Genomic DNA, 25,367 nt, shown 5'->3' on the forward strand with positions numbered 1-25,367 from the left:
TTCTACCTATGGGCCTCCTTTAAACTACACTCACTCCCATAAATTCAATATTCTTTCAATTATGCACACACAAATTACAGTGATAGGTGATACAAATGTAGTGAATTGGATTTGAAACTACCCGCATACTGGGACCAGATACACAGTCTTATCTCACATACAAAACCTCTGCTAGCATATCACCTACAGTATTATATTTTGAGAAAGCTACATTTCCATTAAAATGTCGTGATTTAGCAGACACTTTGCTGTCAGTGAATATAACTAATGTAGGTAAGACAACCACATATCACATTCATTGAACGTCAAACTTTCCTCAATAAATTACGCTCACTCCCACTGCCGCCTATGCCATTCTTTCTGATGACAGCTGTCCTACCAGATAACATAAACTTATGGCACTACAATATCTACAAATATATATTTTCAAGTTTACAGACACATTTACTAACAAGGCAGAAGTATTTAAAGAAACATGGACACCACCAAAGATTTCTACTGAACAAGAATATAAATGCAACTATTTCAAATAATTTACTGAGTTACAAATCATATAAAGAAATCAGTAAATTGATATAAACACATTAGGCCTTCATCTATGGATTTCACATGACTGGGCAAAAACCCAATCAGAATGAGTTTTTCCCCACAATAGGGCTTTATTACAGACAGAAATCCCCCCCCCCTCCCCCCTCGACGATCCCGTAGGTGAAGAGACTGAGCGTGGGGGTCCTGGGCTGGTGTGGTTACACTTGCTCTACGGTTGGACGTACTGCCAAATTCTCTAAAATGACATTAGAGAAGGCTTATGGTAGAGAAATTAACATTAAATTATCTGGCAACAGCTCTCTTGGACATTGCACATGTGCAATGTTCATGCTGTTTAATTAGCTTCTTGATATGACACACCTGTCAGGTGGATGGATCCTCTTGACAAAGGAGAAAATGCTCTTAGTGACAAATTTGTGCACAAAATGTAACATTTCTGGGATCTTTTATTTTATCTCATGAAACATGGGACCAGCACTTTACATGTTGTGTTTATATTTTTGTTCAGTGTACATATAGAATCCTAAGTAAATGATATGATCTTTACGGACACCACTTCTAGTCGCGCTACAATATTCAAGACAGAGTACATAACACTGCGAAGAAACAGGTAGTCAGATAACATAGTAGTAGCAGGGTTGTGGGATATTAATCTTCATGTCATGGAGCCACACAGGGGTAAAATCGAAAGCCATTTTTTACTTTAAGTCCTATTAGACCTGAGCTAGTTTATTGTTTGGGGCAGGTACGTCGATATCGTAGTTTGGATTGTTCATTCTCAACTCTACCCTCTCTATTCTGCACGGCGTCCCGTAAAATGAAACACACACACACACACACACACACACACACACACACACACACACACACACACACACACACACACACACACACACACACACACACGAACAGAAACACACGCACACAAACATGACCCTCACTCCCCCACACACCTCACCTCCGCCCCTCCCCCTACATCCCCTCCCTCCTTCACCTCCCTCCACTTCCACAGCAGGTCCGTCCCTAGATTGATCTGCCAGATACCCCAGGAGCTGCCGACTGCATCTATTCACTGATTAAGTGCTGGGACAATCCCTTCTTTAGATAGGGGAGCAGCACAGCAAGAATAACCCCTCTAATGGCTACTGTTTGTCTCAGTTAAGGCATGTATTGTGTGTGTGTGTGTGTGTGTGTGTGTGTGTGTGTGTGTGTGTACATCGGCTTCAGTGTGTGTGTGTGTGTGTGTGTGTGTGTACGCACTTCAGTGTGTGTTTCCCCTACATATTGCTCTTCAGTCTCTCCATTACCCCTGTGTTGGTCAATCAACTCCTGCCTCCCCTCCTCTGTGATCTTTTGTTTCGCCGCTTGTCTGTTCGGTTTTCCATTAACTACAAAATTACAGTCTAGTTCCCTTAGGTCGAAAATGAACCCATGGACACGCATTAGGCTTCTTTTGGACAGATTTTGGCAGGAGTGAAACCTCTCGCTTTGCCTCGTTCTCTCTGCTTATGGTGAACGACATGAAAGAGAGGCTTGTAGAGTCAGGACACTCTTTAGAGTTTTCAGTTCATCGTTCGCCGATAGGGGATCACGCATGCGTTGAGCATTGCTGACTCACTGAACGAAATCAGTCAAAATAAACACATCTTTCTACTAAACGACCCATCACTATCGGTCATTGCTTGCTGAAGACTGAGCTTGGACTGTGCTTTTATACTTGTCCTGGTCCCACCTGCCTATTGGCAATGGTCCCACCTGCCCTGAGGAGATGCCGGTGGGCAGGGTCACAAGTGGTGATGGGCAGTCAAATGTCCTAAGTGAGGGTCACTGAGTGTGGTATGTACAGTGAGGGAAAAAAGTATTTGATCCCCTGCTGATTTTGTTCGTTTGCCCACTGACATTGAAATGGTCAGTCTGTAATTTTAATGGTAGGTTTATTTGAACAGTGAGAGACAGAATATCAACAAAAAAATCCAGAAAAACGCATGTCAAAAATTTTATAAATTGATTTGCATTTTAATGAGGGAAATAAGTATTTGACCCCTCTGCAAAACATGACTTAGTACTTGGTGGCAAAACCCTTGTTGGCAATCACAGAGGTCAGATGCTTCTTGTAGTTGGCCACCAGGTTTGCACACATCTCAGGAGGGATTTTGTCCCACTCCTCTTTGCAGATCTTCTTCAAGTCATTAAGGTTTCGAGGCTGACGTTTGGCAACTCGAACCTTCAGCTCCCTCCACAGATTTTCTATGGGATTAAGGTCTGGAGACTGGCTAGGCCACTCCAGGACCTTAATGTGCTTTTTCTTGAGCCACTCCTTTGTTGCCTTGGCCGTGTGTTTTGGGTCATTGTCATGCTGGAATACCCATCCACGACCCATTTTCAATACCCTGGCTGAGGGAAGGAGGTTTTCACCCAAGATTTGACGGTACATGGCCCCGTCCATCGTCCCGTTGATGCGGTGAAGTTGTCCTGTCCCCTTAGCAGAAAAACACCCCCAAAGCATAATGTTTCCACCTCCATGTTTGATGGTGGGGATGGTTTCTTGGGGTCATAGGCAGCATTCCTCCTCCTCCAAACACGGCAAGTTGAGTTGATGCCAAAGAACTCCATTTTGGTCTCGTCTGACCACAACACGTTCACCCAGTTGTCCTCTGAATCATTCAGATGTTCATTGGCAAACTTCAGACGGGCATGTATATGTGCTTTCTTGAGCAGGGGGACCTTGCGGGCGCTGCAGGATTTCAGTCCTTCACGGCGTAGTGTGTTACCAATTGTTTTCTTGGTGACTATGGTCCCAGCTGCCTTGAGATCATTGACAAGATCCTCCTGTGTAGTTCTGGGCTGATTCCTCACCATTCTCATGATCATTGCAACTCCACGAGGTGAGATCTTGCATGGAGCCCCAGGCCAAGGGAGTTTGACAGTTCTTTTGTGTTTCTTCCATTTGCGAATAATCGCACTAACTGTTGTCACCTTCTCACCAAGCTGCTTGGCAATGGTCTTGTAGCCCATTCCAGCCTTGTGTAGATCTACAATCTTGTCCCTGACATCCTTGGAGAGCTCTTTGGTCTTGGCCATGGTGGAGAGTTTGGAATCTGATTGATTGATTGCTTCTGTGGACAGGTGTCTTTTATACAGGTAACAAACTGAGATTAGGAGCACTCCCTTTAAGAGTGTGCTCCTAATCTCAGCTCGTTACCTGTATGAAAGACACCTGGGAGCCAGAAATCTTTCTGATTGAGGGGGGTCAAATACTTATTTCCCTCATTAAAATGCAAATCAATTTATAACATTTTTGACATGCGTTTTTCTGGATATTTTTGTTGTTATTCTGTCTCTCACTGTTCAAATAAACCTACCATTAAAATTATAGACTGATCATTTCTTTGTCAGTGGGCAAACGTACAAAATCAGCAGGGGATCAAATACTTTTTTCCCTCACTGTAACTGGAGAGCTCCAGAGGTGCAAACAGACTAGCCTGTAAACAATGGGGTCCCATCCACCACATCTGGCAGGGTGAGGGAGTCAGGCAGAGTTGGGGGCAGGTAGGCTACTTTTTTCAAGAGTTAGAGACGGCTTTCAGTTAGTGTTCAGGAGAGGGACTGTACGGGTTTTCCACACACACACACACACACACACACACACACACACACACACACACACACACACACACACACACACACACACACACACACACACACACACACACACACACACACACACACACACACACACACACACACACTGAAGTACAGCAGGATCGAAGTGCCTACAAAAGCTGTTCTTCTTACCCTTTGTAAAACTGCAAATGGCTGCAAAGGGCCAAGCTGCACAGATCAATGCTTCTCCAGTCCTTCAGATAAAGCACTCAGTGTATCCCACATGGCAACCAATTCCCTATACAGAGCACACTTTTGACCAGGACTCTGCCTCTGGTCCTATGGGCCATGGTCAAAAGTAGTGCACTACATAGAGAATAGGGTACAATTTGGGATTTGGCCAGACACAGACAGCTGCCTCAGAATTTTTCAGTGTGTCTCCACTCCAGTGTCATCTGTCCATTCAAGCACCTCGGACCTCGGCGGTGTGGCGAGTGTCACCTGGCGACACTCGGCGGTGTGGCGAGTGTCGCCAGGCAAAACACTCTCAGAGGTACAAATTAGGAAAAAGGGCTGGAATGCAGAAGAGTGGCAGTCTAAGCGAGATATATAATAGTGAAATGAGACGTGGACAGATCGGGAGGAGAATGAGTTTCTATTTTTTATGTTACTTACAATGCATGATGTTAGGGATGCTATGAACAGGCTCTGTAATCTGCATTGATAATAACCTACTGGTTTTCCTTCAAAAACGTTTAAAAAAAAAAAAGTATTTGAAGGATATCAAATAGCCCATGTATAGGCCATGTATTTGACCCACATCTGCTGTACAAAGTAGTGTGTCCCTATCCCCATTCTAGCATAAGGAGGCCTTGAGCCCTGAACATTATGCTCAGTTCTGTTTACTTGACCCCTAACCCCAATCAATATTGTCAACAAACCTTTTACCACTGAGGTCTGGAGTGCCCAATATCGACCCCTGTGCACTTTGAAGTCCACTTAATCGACAAGGGCTGATGGATCCATCCCTCTACGGGTGGGTATCTGCTAATCGAACATCTTGTGTGTGTGTGTGTGTGTGTGTGTGTATATACACATACTAATTCACAGTGCAGTTAATTTTACATTTACATTTAAGTCATTTAGCAGACGCTCTTATCCAGAGCGACTTACAAATTGGAAAGTTCATACATATTCATCCTGGTCCCCCCGTGGGAATGGAACCCTGGTCCCCCCGTGGGAATTGAACCCACAACCCTGGCGTTGCAAGCGCCATGCTCTACCAACTGAGCCACACGGGACCACGTTAATTTATCGATGGAGAACAAACTTAGTGCAAAGTTACACACAGTTACAGGCATGTCAAAGAAAGACCTAAATGGTGGCGGTCACTGGATCCCTGTGCAGAATAATGGAGATATGATATGACGCATTATTAGTGTGTGGCAGATGTAACACTATGGTATACAGCAAGAAGGAGAGGTGTCCCAGTGAGACCCAGATAAAATGATAACAGAGGGGGGAGGGAAAGAGAGGGGGGAGGTAAAGAGAGGGGGATGAGAGAGAGAGAGATAATAGTCTGTGGGAAATACACAAAGCGGGTGGAGGGGATTTGAGAGTGAGATCTGATCAAAAAGAAGGAGAGCGCGAAACAATAATCACAGTGGGAGATAGACACAAAGGAGTTGAAGAGGATATGAAAGAGAGAGAAATCAATGTGGAAGAGAAACAATGTGAATGGGGTGGGCATACAGAGCACCGACAGAAAGACTCAGGGGTGGATAAGAAAACCCTCTCAGAGACGACTACATGACAACAACATGATTAGTGCGGGTGGAAGAACAGCAATTTGCTCTGAAGGAATTCATGTGCTGTGTTGGTGATCATGTATAACTGCTATGTGTGTGTGCATGCATGCATGTAAGTGTGTGAGAGAGAGAACATGTGATACCTAACTTTGATAACTATTTGACAGTCACAACACATATCATGACCATTGATTACCACTCCGGTATATTAGTCTGATGAGAATGAAGCACACACACACACACACACACCATTATGGCCTTTGATATCAGATGACTGTGTCCTCTTAGTTGAGAAGTGACGCAGATCCATGCTCTAATGACAAGAACAGCACATTTTCCCTGTTACAGCTTGTGTTCATGGCTAGACCGAGAAAAAAGCATTGTCTATGTAGAGATGCGCTGATATGCGCACGCACACTATTGCATGCATGAAAACAATCGCATGTGCGCACACCCACACACTTCAAAACTCACCAAACCCCTTACCCTGTTCCCATCTACTGCACAGTTGCTTTGACACCACTCTGACATAATATTAACCATTATCACAAATGCTGACGGAAAAATGACAATTTACAATAAACAACAAAGTGCAAATCCGACAATCACTCTCGGCGGCTCCAGTGGGGTTCCCCAAAACCTCATGCATACAGTAGACCACATTACTGGGTAATCCGTACTGAGCCCTGCCACCTAGCTATCAGAAAGTGTGGGACAAGGAGGAGGGGGAGAGGAGAGAAAAAAGAGAGGAAGGAGAAAGAGGACAATGCGGCTTGTAATCCTGTAAAAGGATTAAGAGATGGTGCATCTTCAGACAAGGATTGCGTCGCAAATGGCACCCTTTTCCCTATAAGTGCACTCTTTCTGACTAGGGGCGATAAGGATCTGGTCAAAAGTAGTGCACTATGTAAGAAATAAGTTGCCATTTGGGACAAATAGAGACTGCAGTGGCCTCCTGCTTGTAATGTTACTCAACACTACAATAACGTTGAAACAGCGTTAAAACAATGTTAGACATGTGACTGATGACCCTTCGATACATTTCTGTTTATCTTATAACTATCACACAGTATTGCCTATGTGATATGCAATGTTCTGTATGTGGGTCTATATATGAACTAAGGTACCAGTGAGGGTTTCCTACACTGGACAACTTGTTACAGCTGTTTCATGTCATTACATTAAGATGGGGGGGGGGGGGGGGATCATGGTTATATTCAATCAAAAAATATATATCCTTTATCTTGGTTGGTGTCTTGACGGTTTTATCCAAAATCGTGTGAAATAAAACATTACTTTTCGGGTCCTTTTGGCAGTGTAAGTTGTCATTCTATCATATATTAAGTTAAAATTAGACATTGAACGTAAACCCTGTAAGAATCCTGAATCTAGCTGTCAGTTTTTTGTATAGAGATCTCAGAAATGAAGTGCAACTACGTAACATTTTGTGTCTTCTTATGTTACCGGGTGAAAATAGTTTTCATGAGAAAAACCGAAAGAGTCACTTTACTTTGATACTTAAAACCTAAATCAATACTGTCATTTAAGGGATACTTCGGGATTTTGGCAACGAGGCCATTCATCTACTTCCCCAGAGTCAGACGAACTCGTGGATACCATTTTTATGTTACGCTAGCAGATACCCCTAGACTTCCAGTTATTGTGCTAACGCTAGTTAGCATTGGCTAACGAAACTACCTCTAACTTCCTTCATACTGGACAAAGAGACATACAAATGTGATCCACAAGTTCATCCATCTCTGGGTAAGTAAATAGTTTCCCTTCAATGTGGCTCTTCAATAATTGTGCATAACACTTGTTCGAACGCGTATTTGGTGTCGAGCTGATTAGTTATGCCATTATATTTTCACACATCATCATCTGATCTCGGAAGGAATTTTCTGAATGACAGTCAAGTGACGAACAGCTGTTGCGATGCATTAACAACCCAAGTGCTAGGGAAAAAAAGGTAATAATATGGTAATAATATTTTGGTGTATTATTATTCGCTACGCCGGTGAAGACACTTGTGCCTGGATTCACATCGGATCTAATATTCCTAGAGAATGGATGTTGATCATCTGTTGCTGTCTGTTTGATGTACAGCTCTGGTCTTGTTAGATTTAACAGAGAAAGCATCAAGGTAATGTGTTAATGTTTTCACATGTTTTTATGCCTCGGATTGGACGCCAAGTCTACTGTGCGCAATTTTGTAGGATCGACTACTGCACAACACCCAATGCCATTCCTATAAATTAATCTGGATATAATGGAACACATGATATAGCCTAGTGGGCTTATTGACAATATGATCTGGTAATGAAATAACAGGAGAAATACATTTTGTTTTCAATGTTGCACCTGCAATTTTAAACAATACAAGGGGCTTGATCTTGAATTCGGATCTCAGAAATTCAAATAGTCTAATATGCTTACCTTGAAATCAGACATTTCCTCAATTTGGTGCTTGTAATTAGTGCTTTCATTTTGTATTCGTTTTTTTGTGAGATGTGGCCACATGTGTTTGTTTCCCACTGCTTCAATTGAAGGGTGTTGCCCTACTCTGTTGTGGTAAAAACCACGTGTGGTTATTATGAGGACGAAAACATCCAACGCTGGCTTCAACTTGGCTTCCCACACAATCACTCCATTAAATAAGTAACCTACCTGGTCGTTGGTCACTTTCTCATGATACAAACAGTCCCTTAAAGTGCTTCAATTTGACTTGACAATGTCTGTATGAACCCTGCTTAAAGGATGTATAGTCCTAGCCCTATGTTGTTGTATAGGTGGAGTTATGGATCAATTTGCATATATTGTATTTCCTCTAAGTACACATGTGGAGATGCATGAAAGTCATATTGTTTTTTGTTTCAAAACATTTTAGACACACATTGGGTCCATTATTTATAGAAAGACACGTATGCACGTACAGTATGTACACACACACACACAGGAAGAAAGCCTGCTATTACCTTTGAAAATATTATATTTGCTACAGTGTGTCATTTAGTTTCATACGTACAGCCTCCCTACGAAAGGCGTCAACACATTGAATAAGAGTGTTCTCGTAAAAGAGCAACAACCCTCTTTAGGAATGGATCAATCTGTGGTTCAGCTCTCTGTCCTATAAGGAAAGCAAGCTTAGCGTCTCCTGCCGGGAGACCGCGCACACACACACACACACACACACACACACACACACACACACACACACACGCACGCACACACACACACACAGGATTGATAGCCAATTGAAACCGACAGCAGGGAGGTCTAAATCTTCTCAAAGATTGCTGTAGCAGGATCAAAGACAGCCACATGCATGCCCACACACACACACACCTTGGGGCACTTTGATTGACAGCTTTATGTTGCTACCCCAGGGCCTCTACTTTAATGCTTTGCCTTTTTTGATCCGCCATAGGCCAAATTGATTGCATGTTGTCCAGAATGCCACAAACTAAAGGCCTATACAATCTCTACTTAATCTTGGGTCTTGCTCTCTATTGAAGCATAAAGTCAATGGAAAGCCTGTAAGACTCTCCCCTGCCCAATCAAAGACTTGACAGGCTATTCAGGCCTGTAGGGTGATGTACACAAAAGGATCCCAAATTACCTAAGTGGTGAGTATTTGGGCACATTTCAGGTCATCTTGACGATTGTTGTATCATGTTAATGTGTGTTGTGAGATCTGGTGCAGCAAAGACCTGGAGCAGGACTGTTAAATGTTATAGTCACCAACTTTCCAGTCAGCACAGGATTCAGACATCCAATTTAAGGACTCAAAACAGATTTGAATCCAAATATGTCTCATCAAGTCGCACAGAAAGCTAGACTGCCAGTTCAAAACGCAAGAAAAAACACAATCGCATTCATAGCATGAAGCAAAATACCAGTCAGTCAGACTGGTATTAGCGGTCTGTACAGCCACATTGAAAACTGCATTTCAGTCCTGTTTTTAACGTAGAAACACTTTCTTACGTGGGTAGTCAGTGAGGAGGAGGGAAGGATTGCCATTGGACAGGAGAAATGATTCCAAGGAAGACAGGATGACAGAGAAAGAAAGAAGAAAAAACGAATGTACATTTCACACAATTATTTCTCACACCTCATATGAATAAAAACTTAGGTAACATCCTAACATCCTTAATGATGTGATATTTTTGCACCATTCATACCGGGAGTGTAAATTGGATATGGCAGAGTATGGAAGTCGCTATACCCTAGTTCAACACCAAGAATTTAAGATAGGCTACTAAAATCATTCCAAAACCCGAATAAAAGGCTGGCTTTAGGACCATGCGGATAGCTCAGTGGACAGTCAGGCAGTTTTGGGGTAGTAGAGAGCATGTTTTAGGACCGCCTGGCGGGTGAACTTTACCCTGTAGGTGCCTAGGACGCTAGGTACATTTTACAGAGGGACAAAACTCTTATTTCTCTCAAATGTTGTGCACAAATTTGTTTACATCCTTGTTAGTAAGCATTCCTCCTTTGCCAAGATAAAAATCCATCCACCTAACAGGTGTGGCATATCAAGAAGCTGATTAAACAGCATGATCATTACACAGGTGCACCTTGTGCTGGGGACAATAAAAGACCACTCTAACATGTACAGTTGTGTCACCCATAACAATGCCACAGATGTCTCAAGCTTTGAGGGAGCGTGCAATTGGCATGCTGACTGCAAGAATGTCCACTAATGTCAGAGTCTAGGGGATGTGGGTAAGGCGGAGTCAGGCGCAGGACACAGAGATGAGTAATAATAGTAACTTGCATCTGAGCTCCTAGAGTGTGCGGCTCTCCTTTATTTATTTTAAAGTTTTCTGCTCCGCTAGCCAGCACCTCGCCTAAATAGGTGTGCGTTTCTTTTTCTTCTAGAATCTTCTGAGACCAACCAACCGGACAGCTGATGAAACTGAGGAGTATTTCTGTCGGTAATTACGCCCTTTTGTGGGGAAAAACTAATTCTGATTGGCTGGGCCTGACTCCCCAGTGGGTGGGCCTGACTCCCACACATGGCTGCGCTCCTGCCCAGTCATGTGAAATCCATAGATTAGGGCCTAATGAATTTATTTAAATTGACAGATTTCCTAATATGTGACCCAATTCAGGGAACTAGGCGTATGTCGCAGGTCACGACTTCACAGGAAAGCCATTTGAACATATATTTTAATATTTTTGATCAAAATGCCTTTTTTGGCGGAAATGCCTTCTCGAACATGTGAACATGAATAACCTTTGTTCCTTAATAACGAACTTGTATGCCATCTGTAAATACGAATACAATTGTTAAATTACGAGCCTTGTTGGTTAAGCCACAGAAAAAGTCAGCAACCTTCCCACTAGCCATGATTGGCTGAGATAATTAGTGGGCTGTACATGCCGAGAGAGGAATTCGGATTGGTCTGCCATATAAACTCTTCTGTCTATTTGAGCTGGTCAGTCTGTTGGTAATCCTTTAATGTACTGTGTAGTGGAGCTGCATAAGTGTTGCTCTCCACTTTCTGGAGGATCAAGTTTTGAAATCAGTGGAATTAGAGTATGATAGCTAAAGACATGGAGAAATCACTTGTCTCCGGATTACATCTTAAAACTAAGGGCAGCTGTGGCATGGCATTCGTGGCAGGGAGACGCGTCCATCATGCATGATGATGTGTACAGGTAAAACAGTCTAGTGTCAGCTAGCTACATGCTACATTTTCAGATATTACACGTTTCTAATTTTGACAGAAAGTGGTTTCATTTCAACCTAAAGTGTACTGTTAGCTAGCTAGCTAACGTTAGCTGGCTGGCTCCCTAGCTGACATTATTATTCATATCCCAGAGCCGTTTGCTTTTCTAGCTAGAGCTTAATGTTAGCTAGCTAACATTGAACCAGGTTGGTTAGCTCCCAGCATATTCATGCAAGGTAGTAACGACATGATTTGGCACTGTGTTCATTGTTGTTTAACTAGCTAACGTTAGTTGCTGGCTCGTTAGCTAACATTACGTGACGTGTGTGATCTTACACGTTGTTTACCTAGCTAGATTCATTGTTTACCTAGCTAACTAGCTACATGTCTTAAGCTAAAGTGTACAACACCCGTTGAACATGGCCGGTGTCAGTAGACGTCTGCAAAAAAGCGTAATAAAATTGTTGCCAACAGAACTGGTTAGGCTGTTTTCATGTTATCCATAGGTAAACAAATCATCGGCCAGAGCGTGAAATGTGCGCTCTGAACGCTCCGAGAGCGAAATGAGATGGGTGAGGATAAAGCTTAAGAGGATGTAGACAAAAAATTCCTCAAAAATGCAGTGTATGATATACCATTTTGTAGCTATGAGTCTCTACCTTTATCTAATGTAACAAACACAATATCAAATTTGACAGGTGGTGAGTCACATATGAACTGTAGCTCAGTAAAATTGTTGCATGTTGCGTTTATATTTTTGTTCAGTAAAGTAGCCATGCTACGTATCCACAACCGAGCCATGCTGCCACATGGAGGGGATGGATGACAGAGCCGAACGATGAGTGCTACAATGCACAACGCCCGCTATTGACCAGATAATTAAGGGTTGGTCAATTTCCTGAACTGGGTGAGTGACTGCGTGTATCTGAGAGAATGCTCCCCCGACCCCATGCTCTGTTCTTTCCCCCGGTACCAATGGCGAGGCAGCATTTGCCAACGATGGACCGACGAGATGGGAAACCTAAAGACGGGCAACCTGGTGGCCATCTTGCTCACCTCACCAATAGATGGGGCTCTCTTTTTGTGTTGTTTGTCTCGTGTGTTTGTTTTGACCTTTGTAAACACAAAGTCTTACCAGTAAAAATTGTTTGCCTTTTTAAAACTGTCTGTGGTGGCCTGGGATCCATAAAACATGTTTTTGACATAAGCTTCCACTTCAAAGTTAAATGTAAAGTTGCTAGCTAATCTGACCTTTGAGTATTGCCTTAGCCATCGATAATCCTAAAGCTTTCATCCAGGCTCTCTACCGTATTACATACATTTCATCCACAGATTATGATGGTGAGGTGGCAGAGGTGACACTCACTGCTGCATCCTCAAAACCTTGACAACCATGATCAGCCATATTATACAGTGTAGAGTGTAGAGTGAGTGTAGAAAACATGACAGACTGAACAGGTGAATCCAGGTGAAAGCTATGATCCCTTATTGATGTCACCGGTTAAATCCACTTACAATCAGTGTAGATGAAGGGGAGGAATACTTTTTTAAGCCTTGAGACAATTGAGACACGTATTGTGAATGTATGCCATTCAGAGGGTGAATGGGCAAGACAAAAGATTGAACAGCCTTTGAACTGGGTTTGGTAGTAGGTGTCAGGCACACCGGTTTGAGTGTGTCAAGAACTGCGACGCTGCTGGGTTTTAAACGCTCAACAGTTTACCGTGTGTATCAAGAATGGTCCACCACCCAAAGGGCATCCAGCCAACGGTAGAACAATGGTAAACAATGGTCGAAAATGGGTCATTGATGAAAGAGGATAAAGGAGGCTGACACAAATTGTGCAGAGCAACAGTTAGTAAACTGACAGTCCAATACAACATTGATGCCCAAAGACCGTACCTTGACATGAATGGGATATGGCAGCCGGCAACCTTACAGAGTTAATTTCTTTCAGCAAAAAACAAGAAACTGAGGTTGCAGTCGACTACGGAATGAAAACACCAGACACTGGAGAATTAGAAAAACATTGTCTGGTCTGATGAATCCCAGTTCCTGCTGTTTCACGCTGATGAGAGGACTAGGGAATGGCGAAAACCACAAGTGTAGGTATGCATCCATCCATGTTGCGTGTCAACATTGCAGGCTGGTGGTGGTGTAGGGTGTGTTTTCATGGCACACATTGGGCTCTTTTATAAAAGTGGAGCAATGTTTGAATGCCACATGATATATCTGAACATCATTGCCAATCAGGTGCATCCCTTCATTGCAGGATAATGCCCCACACCACAAGGCTAGGATTGTCCAGGAATGGTTCCACGAACATAAGAGAAATAAGCTTACTGCAGTGGACTGCCCAGTCACCAGATCTGCCTGCTGTGGTATTTGTCTGGTTTAATTTCACAGTGTGGCGTCATCGCGGACTGAAGACAGTGGTGCAGAATGCCTGAAGATAAAAACATAATACTCAATATCTGTAAGTTTGACTAAATATTAGCACTTAACTCCACATACTTGTGGGCAATAACCTTCAATCTGGATTACATCACAAAAATTATAAGGCTAGAGAAATGTATTGACCAATACCACCAACACAATCAACACCCAAATATGTCGGAGAGTAAGTATGGAGAACCAATCCCCAAAAGAAAATGAGACTTCGATGGACCCATGCTTTTCACCCCTGGGAATGGTAAGTGTAGAAACCCGAATCGCTAAAGTTGATAAATACCTGAAGATATAAAGAAGTTGAAGGCGAGCTTCGAGATGAGTGACGAAAAAGCTGTGACAATGGAGAGAGACAAAAACAAGCTAATGGGTACAGTCAATACTATTGAAATGGACATTGAAGAGCTTAAAAAGGACAACGTGTTTCCGAGAGAAGCCTTTACTTGAAATACAGAATCGATCTATGAGAGAAAATCTGCACTTACTGGTAATCAAAGAAAATGAGGGTGAAGATCCTGAAAGTGTGGTGAAATAATTATTTCTTAAAGCTCTACATATCCCAGGCGATACTGTCAACTAAATGAAACTCTAACCTGTACACCTTTTCGGACATAGATGACATAAATATCAGTGCCCGATCATTGCCCCAAATTTTTTTTTAAGATAAGATAAGGGTTAAAAGCCTGGGCAAAAGACTCGCTGGCACGAAAATAAGCATGAATGATAATTTCCCGAAGGAAATTGCAGAACGGCACAAAGTTCTCTAACCACTCTTCAAGGTGAATAGATTAAAAGGTAAATGTGTAGCTCTCGTAGTCGATAAACTAGATATTGATAACCAACTGTTTCCGAGACATCAAGACTACTCCATGGCTATTCTAAATATTACAAAAGTTTCCATAGGAGTCAAAAAATGGAATACCCAATACTATCCATGTTAGGGATTGTAAAATAAAAATGAGGAAAACAATAAAATATAACTACTGATAAAGAAATAAACTACAAATACAGTATGCAATTCAAGATAGGGAATGTTAGAAAGTCGAATAATATATATATATATTTTTTAAAGAACAGGCCTTGGTGTAATGCTCATTCCTTCGACGATAAACGCAAATCCGTGCCTGGTGAGACAAAACTGCGACTCGTCAGTGAAGAGCAGTTTTTGCCAGTCCTGTCTGGTCCAGCGACGGTGAGTTTGTGCCCATAGGCGATGTTGTTGCCGGTGATGTCTGGTGAGGACCTGCCTTACAACAGGCCTACAAGTCCTCAGTCCAGCCTCTCTCAACCTATTACGGACAGTCTGAGCACTGATGGAGCGATTGTGCGTTCCTGGTGTAACTCGGGCAGTTGTTGTTGCCATCCTGTACCTGTCCCACATGTGTGATGTTCGGATGTACCGATCCTGTGCAGGTGTTGTTACACGTGGTCTGCCACGGCGAGGATGATCAGCTGTCCGTCCTGTCTCCCTGTAGCGCGGTCTTATTTTCTGCACTATGCAATGATATGGGGCTGCGACGCTTTTATGTAACGCTTTTACAACATACATAAGTGCGCTGGTTATGAAGGGGCAAAGTATTGACAATTTTTTTTTTTAATTGAGAGACGAGCTTAAAGTTTTTTTTACTGACCATAATTTTCACTTGTCTGACTGCTTGCATGATGACGAGTTTCTCACACGACTGGCCTATCTGGGTGATGTTTTTTCTCGCCTGAACGATCTGAATCTAGGATTACAGGGTCTCTCCGCAACTATATTCAAAATTGAGGCTATGATAAAGAAGTTGGAGCTCTTTTCTGTCTGCATTAACAAGGACAACATAGAGGTCTTTCCATCATTGTATGATTTTTTGCATGCAAATGAACTCAAGCTTACGGACAATGTCAAATGTGATATAGTGAAGCACCTGAGTAAGCTGGGTGCGCAAATATGCAGTTTTTTCCCCGAAACGGACGACACAAACAACTGGATTCGTCATCCGTTTCATGCCCTGCCTCTTGTCCACTTATCGATATCTGAACAAGAGAGCCTCGTCAAAATTGCAACAAGTGGTTCTGTGAAAATTGAATTTAAATCACTGCCAGATTTCTGGATTGGGCTGCGCTCAGAGTATCCTGCCTTGGCAAATTGCGCTGTTAAGACACTGATGACCTTTGCAACCACGTACCTATGTGAGAGTGGATTCTCGGCCCTCACTAGCATGAAAACTAAATACAGGCACAGACTGTGTGTGGAAAATTATTTAAGACCGAGACTCTCTCCAATACAACCTAACATTGCAGAGTTATGTGCATCCTTTCAAGCACACCCTTCTCATTAACCTGAGGTGAGTTATTCACCATTTTTGATTAACAAATAAGGTTTAAAATGTAAGATGGCTTGGTAAAGAGCAAAATCATTTATTATTATTTGTGCCCTGGTCCTATAAGAGCTCTTTGTCATTTCCCATGAGCCGGGTTGTGACAAACTCACACTCATTCTTATGTTTAATAAATGTATCGTATAGTGTGTGTGTGGCAGGCTTACAATGATGTTAAAAAACAACATTTGAGAGTGTGCTGACCCTGGTGCTAGAGGGGGCACGCAGCTGGAGGTCGAATGTTTGAAGGGATATGGGACTATAAACATTTTGGGATATTGCTGCTAATTTGTTATCTTCTCCCTTTTCAAGAACACATTTCAACAAGAAGTGAAGTTTCAAATTATTATCTGGTGATTGGAACGTTTTTTTTATTGCAGTGGGCTTGCTGTTGTTAGCCATCTCTTTGAAAAATAACTTATGAGTGTGAAACATTGTTGCATTTAAAGTGGAATTGACAGCACTTTAGCAACATGACATCATCTTATTAAAAGGTGTTCATATATAGTGACTTAGTAAAGTATTCAGACCCCTTCCTTTTTCCAAATGTTACGTTACAGCCTTATTCTAAAATGGATTAAATAAATACAATTCCTCACCAATCTACACAGAATACCCCATAATGGCAAAAATAAAACAGCTTTTTAGATTTGTTTTGCAAATGTATAAATTAAAAAAACAGATACCTTCTTTACATAAGTATTCAGACTCTTTGCTATGAGACTCGAAATTTAGCTCAGGTGAATCCTGTTTCTATTGATCATCCTTGAGATGTTTCTACAACTTGAATGGAGTCCACCTGTGGAAAATTCAATTGATTGAACATGATTTGGAAAGGCACACACCTGTCTATATAAGGTCACACATTTGACAGTGCGCGTCAGAGCAAAAACCAAGCCATGAAGTCAAACGAACTGTCCGTAGAGCTCCGAGACAGGAGTGTCTGGGGAAGAGTACCAACACATTTCTGTAGCATTGAAGGTCTCCACGAACACAGTGGCCTCCATCATTCTTAACCCTCCTGTTGTGTTTGTTTCATGTTAATTAATTCTGTGTTCTCAGTCCAAAATGACCGCCCCATTATAGCTGATTATAAATCCATAATAATACATATATTACCACCTAATGTTGACACGTTAAGTTCTTGTAAACATTACAGGCCATACAACTCGTTTTTGAGTAAAACAAGCATAATGTATGGATTATTTTGACTATAACAAATACTCAGATGCAACATATTGTGCTTTTTATCACAGACTACTTTGTTTCAAAGTTTAACAAGGACATTTGTTTTGAAACCATTTCAAATATTTAAATATTGGCAGGATTTTATGTCATCAACCCAGGATATTGCGTATCTCGTTGGCCTCTTGGGTCATCCTGATAACATTTTCACCTGACAGCTGACCTCTCCTCTCAGGTGGGGATGAATTTCCATTCTTTGACCGGAATGTAACAACAACCTCAGCAGGGCCTTCTTCCTCATCACTGGATTGTTCCACATCGGTTGTCTCTTGGTCTGGATCATATTCTGTGTTGTCTTCAACTTTTGACACTTCCTCCTCGAATGCATCTTCACTGTCAGTTTACTGGCCTCTCTCCTCCTCACCAGTGTCATGATCAAGAACCTCACATACAGTATATCGTTTGGTCATTGTGCTGCCACAGAATGAATTGTGAGCAAGGCCTCCAAAAACTTGATATACCAGAGGTGCGGGAAAAGTTCTATACATTATTGAAACAATGTTGCCATTGTTTGTGAGAATGCCAACAGGTGTGGTTCCCGTGGGGGAAAGATTATATTGGGGGAAGGTTCCTGTGGGGGTTGCCATGGAAGCCAAGACGGGGAGTGAGGTGTGTGTGTGTGTGTGTGTGTGTGTGTGTGTGAGTGTGTGTGTGTGTGTGTGTGTGTGTACTTCAGACTGGGGGCGCTCAGGACCTCAGACTGGGGGCGACGGTTCACCTTCCAACAGGATAACGACCCTAATCCCAGAGTCACGGCAAGGCGGCAGGTAGCCTAGAGCGCTGGGCCAGTAACCGAAAGGTTGCTAGATCAAATCCTCGAGCTAACAAGGTAAATACCTGTTGTTCTGCCCCTGAACAAGGCAGTTAACCCACTGTTCCTAGGCTGTCATTGTAAATAAGAATTTGTTCTTAACTGACTTGCTTAGTTAAATAAATAAAGAAGACAACGCAGAAGTGGCTTCGGGACAAGTCTCTGAATGTCCTTGAATGGCTCAGCCAGAGCCTGGACTTGAACCCAAACGAACATCTCTGGAAAGACCTGAAAATAGCTGTGCAGCAATGTTCCCCATCCAACCTGTCAGCGTTTGAGAGGATCTGCAGAGAATAATGGGAGAAACTCTCCAAATACAGGTGTGCCAAGTTTGTAGCATCATACCCAAGACGACTCAAGGCTGTAATCGCTGCCAAAGGTGCTTCAACAAAGTACTGAGTAAAGGGTGTGAATACTTATATATTTTGCAAATACATCTCAAAACCTGTTTTTGCTTTGTCATTATGGGGAATTGTGTGTAGATTGTTTTAGAATAAGGCTGTAATGTAACAAAATGTGGAAAAAGTCAAGGGGTCTGAATACTTTCCAAATGCATTGTCCGTGTGTGTGTGATGTGAATATATATATATATATATATATATATATATATATATATATATATATATATATATATATATATATATATAGATATATACACACACAGTTGAAGTCAGAAGTTTACATACACTTAGGTTAGAGTCATTAAAACTAGTTTTTCAACCACTCCACAAATTTCTTGTTAAAAAAAACTTAGTTTTGGCAAGTCGGGTAGGACATCTACTTTGTGCATGACAAGTAATTTTTCCAACAATTGTTTACAGACAGATTATTTCACTGTATCACAATTCCAGTGGGTCAGAAGTTTACATACACTAAGTTGACTGTGCCTTTTAAACAGCTTGGAAAATTCCATATTCCATGTCATGGCTTTAGAAGCTTCTGATAGGCTAATTGACATCATTTGAGTCAATTGAAGGTTTACCTGTGGATGTATTTCAAGGCCTACCTTCAAACTCAGTGCCTCTTTGCTTGACATCATGGGAAAATCAAAAGAAATCAGCCTAGACATCCAAAAAAATTGGGGACAAAGATTGTACTTTTTTGGAGAAATGTCCTCTGGTCTGATGAAAGAAAAATAAAACTTTTTGGCCATAATGACCATCATTATGTTTGGAGGAAAAAGGGGGAAGCTTGCAAGCCAAAGAACACCATCCCAACCGTGAAACAGCGGGGTGGCAGCATCATGCTGTGGGGGTGCTTTGCTGTAGGAGGGACTGGTGCACTTCATAAAATAGATAGCATCATGAGGCAGGAAAATGATGTGGATATATTGAAGAAACATCAAGACATCAGTCAGGAAGTTAAAGCTTGGTCGCAAATGGGTCTTCCAAATGGACAATGACCTCAAGCATACTTCCAAAGTTGTGGCAAAATGGCTTAAGGACAACAAAGTCAAGGAATTGGAGTGGCCATCACAAAGGCTACCCGAAACGCTACCCGAAGAACGGAAAAAGTGTGTGCGAGCAAGGAGGCCTACAAACCTGACTCAGTTACACCAGCTCTGTCAGGAGGAACGGGACAAAATTCACCCAACTTATTGTGGGAAGCTTGTGGAAGGCTACCTGAAACGTTTGACCCAAGTTAAATATGTTAAAGGCAATGCTACCAAATACTAATTGAGTGTATGTACACTTCTGACCCACTGGGAATGTGATGAAAGAAATGAAAGCTGAAATAAATAATTCTCTCTACTATTCTTCTGACATTTCACATTCTTAAAATAAAGTGGTGATCTTAACTGACCTAAGACAGGGAATTTTTACTAGGATTAAATGTCAGGAACTCAGAAAACTGAGTGTAAATGTATTTGGCTAAGGTGTATGTAAACTTCTGACTTCAACTGTTTATATATATACACAAATTGGGGATTGGAAATGATTCAAACAATTACATTGATGGAAGCCACAATCTATCTGCAATATTAAAGCTTAGTATCTACCCTCCTGCACAAAAAAACAACAACATTACGTTAGGGTCGTGTGCTTTCAGACATCTCGGCCTATAGACCTTCCGTCACCCCTCTCCGTGTATTCTAACACGCCATGGTGTGCGTTCAAAACATTTATTCCGAACTGGAGAGGGAACATGTACAAACATCAAAGTAAGAACCGTGCAGGTGCTAGAGAGCCAGACCTGTGTGTGTGTGTCTATGTGTGTGTGTGTCTATGTGTGTGTGTGTCTGTGTGTGTGTGTCTATGTGTGTGTGTGTGTGTGTGTGTGATTTGAAGGCTAAATATTAATTGATATGAGAGGAGTGGTGTGCGTGTCGGGCACAGATGTGTGGGAGACAGATGCTGGTGGTTGTGTCACCAGAGCGTATCACCATCCCGGTATACACACACAGACAACTTGTGGCTTTACATGCCATATGCCTCTATGCCTTTCTAACCAGGCAGTCTGCTACACAGCTCTGTCCCCTTCAACACGAGGCCATTATAAAGAGGCAATGACATTTCCTTAGCATGGCGCTGGCATTTAGCCTGATGGATTTATAGATTTTTTTATTTTATTTTTTTAACTTAGCTTGTGTTTCTGTTTAGGGAGGCAGAGTAATGTCGACAGGGCTGACCCCGTTTCATGCTTTCTCCCAGATATTGCTCTATATCCACCCAATCAACTTGATTCTCTGTGCGGTGGGGGGAAAGCGGTGTGGAGGGGAGGTGTGTGTGTCCGTGTGTTTTTGTCAGCGTAAGCTATAAATAGTTGAGCTACTGTGTTGGGGTGATCGTACAGTAGTGCTGAGCGATTAACCAAAATGTTGGTAATTTCTTGTTTTTAAGCAAAAAAATCCACCGACATAGGTCAAATTATTTGAATTCCATTTAGTTTGGGGTGTTTCTGTGAACTCAACGCCCAGTTTCTCTAGAGATAAAACAGATCAGGCCCGAACGGTGCGATGTATTAGGGAGTTGTAGTTTCCAACAGGACAATATTCTACATAATTAACACATTTTCTGCACTAAAATAACTACAATAACCATAATCCATATCGGTCTGAGTGGCGCAGACACAGAGGAGAGAAGAGAGAACACGTGACCGAGAGGGATAAAAAGCAGCTGCTTCATGATGTATCTCTACCAAAGAAATACATGATCTAAGTGATTGATAATTGGTATTCAGCAGTCATAAAAGTATACCTTATTTACTTTGAACAACTACTAAAATAGTGATTTTGTCAAAACAGCATAGGCAGCAGCTCTATAGAGAGTTGATGATGACATGGAATGTCAAATAAAACAAATGTAATTAATATACGACTGAAATATTTTATTAAAGTAAAGTAATGTGGATAAATAATGGTAAATAAGTGATAAGCAGTAATGGGCAGTCACAACCATCATGGGACTTTTATTAACCTTGTCACATGTGAGTTCCAAATATCTCTAACGGTCGCCCCAGGGTGAGGTATTTTTAACACTACATGAACAAAATCTCATTCCAAAATTAGCATTACTATGGCTTTAATAGGGGTCCCCCCTTTGCAACTATAACAGCTTCCACTCTTCAGGGAAGGCTTTCCACTAGATGTTGGAACATTGATGCAGGGACTTGCTTCCATTCAGTCAAAAGAGCATTAGTGAGGTCGGGCACTGATGTTGGGTGATTAGGCCTGGCTCGCAGTCGGTGTTCCAGTTCATCCCAAAGGTGTTCAATGGGGTTGAGGTCAGGGCTCTGTGCAGGCCAGTCAAGTTCTTCCACACCGATCTCGACAAACCAGAATCATCTAGAATGTCATTGTATGCTGTAACGTTAAGATTCCCCTTCACTGGAACTAAGGGTCCTAGCCCGAACCATGAAAAATAGCCCCAGACCATTATTCCTCCTCCACCAAACTTTACAGTTGGCACTATGAATTGGGGCAGGTAGCATTCTCCTGGCATCCGCCAAACCCTGATTAGTCTGTCGGACTGCTAGATGGTGAGGCGTGATTCATCACTCCAGAGAACGTGTTTCCACTGCTCTAGAGTCCAATAGCGGCAAGCTTTACACCACTCCAGCCGACGCTTGCTGATTTTTGGTTTGTGTGCAGCTACTCGGCCATTGAAACCCATTTCATGAAGCACCCGACAAAGTTATTGTGCTGACTTTGCTTTTAGAGGCAGTTTGGAACTCTGTAGTGAGTGTTGCATCCAAGGTCAGACAATTTTTATGCGCTTCAGGACTCGGCGGTACCATTCTGTGAGCTTGTGTGGCCTACTACTTCACGGCTGAGCCGTTGCTGCTCCTAGACGTTTCCACTTCAAAATAACATAAATTACAGTTGACAGGGGCAGCTCTAGCAGGGCAAACATTTGACGAACTGACCTGAAGGTGTTGCCACGTTGAAAGACACTGAGCTCTTCAGTAAGGCCATTCTACTACCAATGTTTGTCTACAGAGATTGCATGTCTGTGTGCTTGATCTTATACACCTGTCAGCAACGGGTGTGACTGAAGTAGCCAAATCCACTAATTTGTATATAGTGTATGTGTGTCAGAATGCACTCACTGTTCCAAAAATGTGATTGTTACGCAACAGGACAGTTAACCCATGATGCCCTTAAACCAAGGCACGCTGTCTGCTATAGGATGTTTCAACTTATTTTAGTTTGAATTAGGGTGTGTTCCGCCACCTCATTAAATCACATAGGAGTACCCCATTTCACTGTTGTGGACAATTTACAATTCACTTTCCCGGTGTTAACCCAGATCAAGTATGCAGACATTTGCGCATCTCCAGTAAGAACAGAACTTGCACAACCCCCCCCGACACATTTTCCTGCTGGCGCCCGCATTGTCCTCATTGTTGTTTTCCTTACTAATAATAACTTTGGACATGTGTGCGTTCCTATCAAAGTAAGTGCCTTATTATGTTATCTTTAAAGTTCCTGTATATCGTGTTGCCGTTTCTACTGTAGCACACCATATGTATGTGTGGAGCATCATGTATTTACTGTTTTCAAGTACTGGTGACAAATCATGCATTATGATTATTGCATAGATTATAAATGGACACGTGACCGCATCAGGAAACTAGGCGTATGTTGTGGGTCACTATTTCACAGGAGAGCCGTTTGAACGTAAACTATTTAAAAAAAATCTAAATGGGTTTTTTTGGTGGCAAAAATGCCTTCTCAAATAAAAATCATGAGAAAAGTATTGAAAAGTATAAGCTATATAAATAAATAGAGTAGCACACTCCATATACAAACTCCCAGTAATTGATTGGGTAAATCACCAACGTTTTGGCATCACTGTGCCTTCATCAGGGTAATGTCATGAATGCTTGAACCAGGTTATGTAGACAAACAGTGCAATTAGTGCAACCAATAACAATAGTGAGGGGTGTGTCATAATTATTAAGTTAAATAGAATTAATTGAGTGAAACTGTAAAAAAAAAAACTATAGTTTATGGAATATTGAATATAGTAGGCTATTGTTAACATGTGGAAACATAATTGAATATTGTACATACTATTAAGCATCAACATACATTGCTTAATTCAATTTCACATATTTAATTGTTTCCTATTTCATTTCATTTTGTTGTTACATGAAACAATTAAATATAAATGTAACATGTAACCATAATGCATAATAAGCATCATCAACAGGGGGAACATATCAGGTGTACACTGATAAACTGTAGAAAGAATATATCAATTTATAAGACTTGTTCATAAAAGAGAGAGAATTGTTCATAAGAAGAGCCTGAGATCAAAGTCAATATTCAGACTCGGGGTCAATGTTTTAGATAGGATATCCAGTAAGCCTCCCTTTGTAGTAGTAGGATCGTGATGTTACCTCCTCTCCTAGGTAGAGCAACATGCTCAATGCCTGTGCATTTGAGGGAGGAGATTGGATGGTTAGCTTCAACAAAGTGAGCTGCTACTGGATAGTATTGGTGTCAAAATTGGTCTGGTGGCCACAGATTCGTTTAACCCTGCATAACTGGCTATATTGTAGACCATTCTTGAGGGGATGGTGATGCATACTATCCGCACATAGCAAGGTATTGCGGTCTGTGGGCTTTGTGTATAAGTCTGTGTGTAATGCATCATTCTCTTTGATGATCCGTAAATCCAGGTAGTTTATTTTTCTCTCAGTCTGCATGATGATTTTGAGGTATTCAGAGCTCTTGTTTAGTAGAGTTTGGAATTAATTTAGTTCCTGCTGACTTCCTTCCCAGAGCACAAAGACATCATATTTGTATCTCTTCCATAGGAGTGTTTTAGAAAGTATGGGGTGTGTCTCTGTTTTGTAAAGGAATGCTTCCTCAAATTGTCCCACATACAGGTTTGCATAGTTGGGGGAAAAGGGAGAGGCAATGGCTACACCCCAAATTGGAATGAAAAAGTCTGACTCAAAGACAAAGTAGTTTTTTGGATAATACCAGTTCAGTAAGTTGTAAGATGCAATCATTGGAAGGAGCAACGGTAGAGTCTCTCTGCTGAAGGAAGTGTTGTAGCGCCTGCAAGCCTCCAGTGTGTGGGATGTTAGTGTACAAGCTCTCCACATCAAAAGTGGCCAGCAGGGTGCCCTCTGGTATCCTTCCAAAGCCCTCTAGCAATGAGATCATGTGACTAGTTTCTTGTATTTGATGTAAGATGGGAGATTCTCAACCATCGGTTTAATGTGGTAATCCACAAACTTAGAAGTGTTGGATGTCAAAGAGTCGATTGCTGCTACAATGGGTCTACATGGGGTAGGAGACACTTTTTGTGTAATTTAGCGACTGTATAGAAAGTTGGTATTTTAGCAAATTTCACACATGGAATTTCAATTTTTTGGGGGGTGATTTGTCCCGATTCCAAACAGCTTTCCACTG

At 41.9% G+C, this 25,367-nt stretch overlaps 1 protein-coding gene and 1 non-coding gene across 4 annotated transcripts in view; both read right to left on the minus strand.

Annotated features, from left to right (window-relative positions):
* The window catches only part of LOC139566187 (neural cell adhesion molecule 2-like), a 395,977-nt gene that overhangs the window by 221,055 nt on the left and 149,555 nt on the right, over nucleotides 1-25,367 (minus strand). The gene's annotated exons all lie outside the window — the stretch shown is intronic.
* On the minus strand, nucleotides 5,379-5,455 carry trnaa-ugc (transfer RNA alanine (anticodon UGC)). Its single transcript has one exon. It is a non-coding gene; the product is annotated as a tRNA-Ala (tRNA).

The sequence above is a fragment of the Salvelinus alpinus genome, chromosome 38, assembly GCF_045679555.1.
Source record: "Salvelinus alpinus chromosome 38, SLU_Salpinus.1, whole genome shotgun sequence".
NCBI classification, from domain to species: Eukaryota; Metazoa; Chordata; class Actinopteri; order Salmoniformes; family Salmonidae; genus Salvelinus; species Salvelinus alpinus.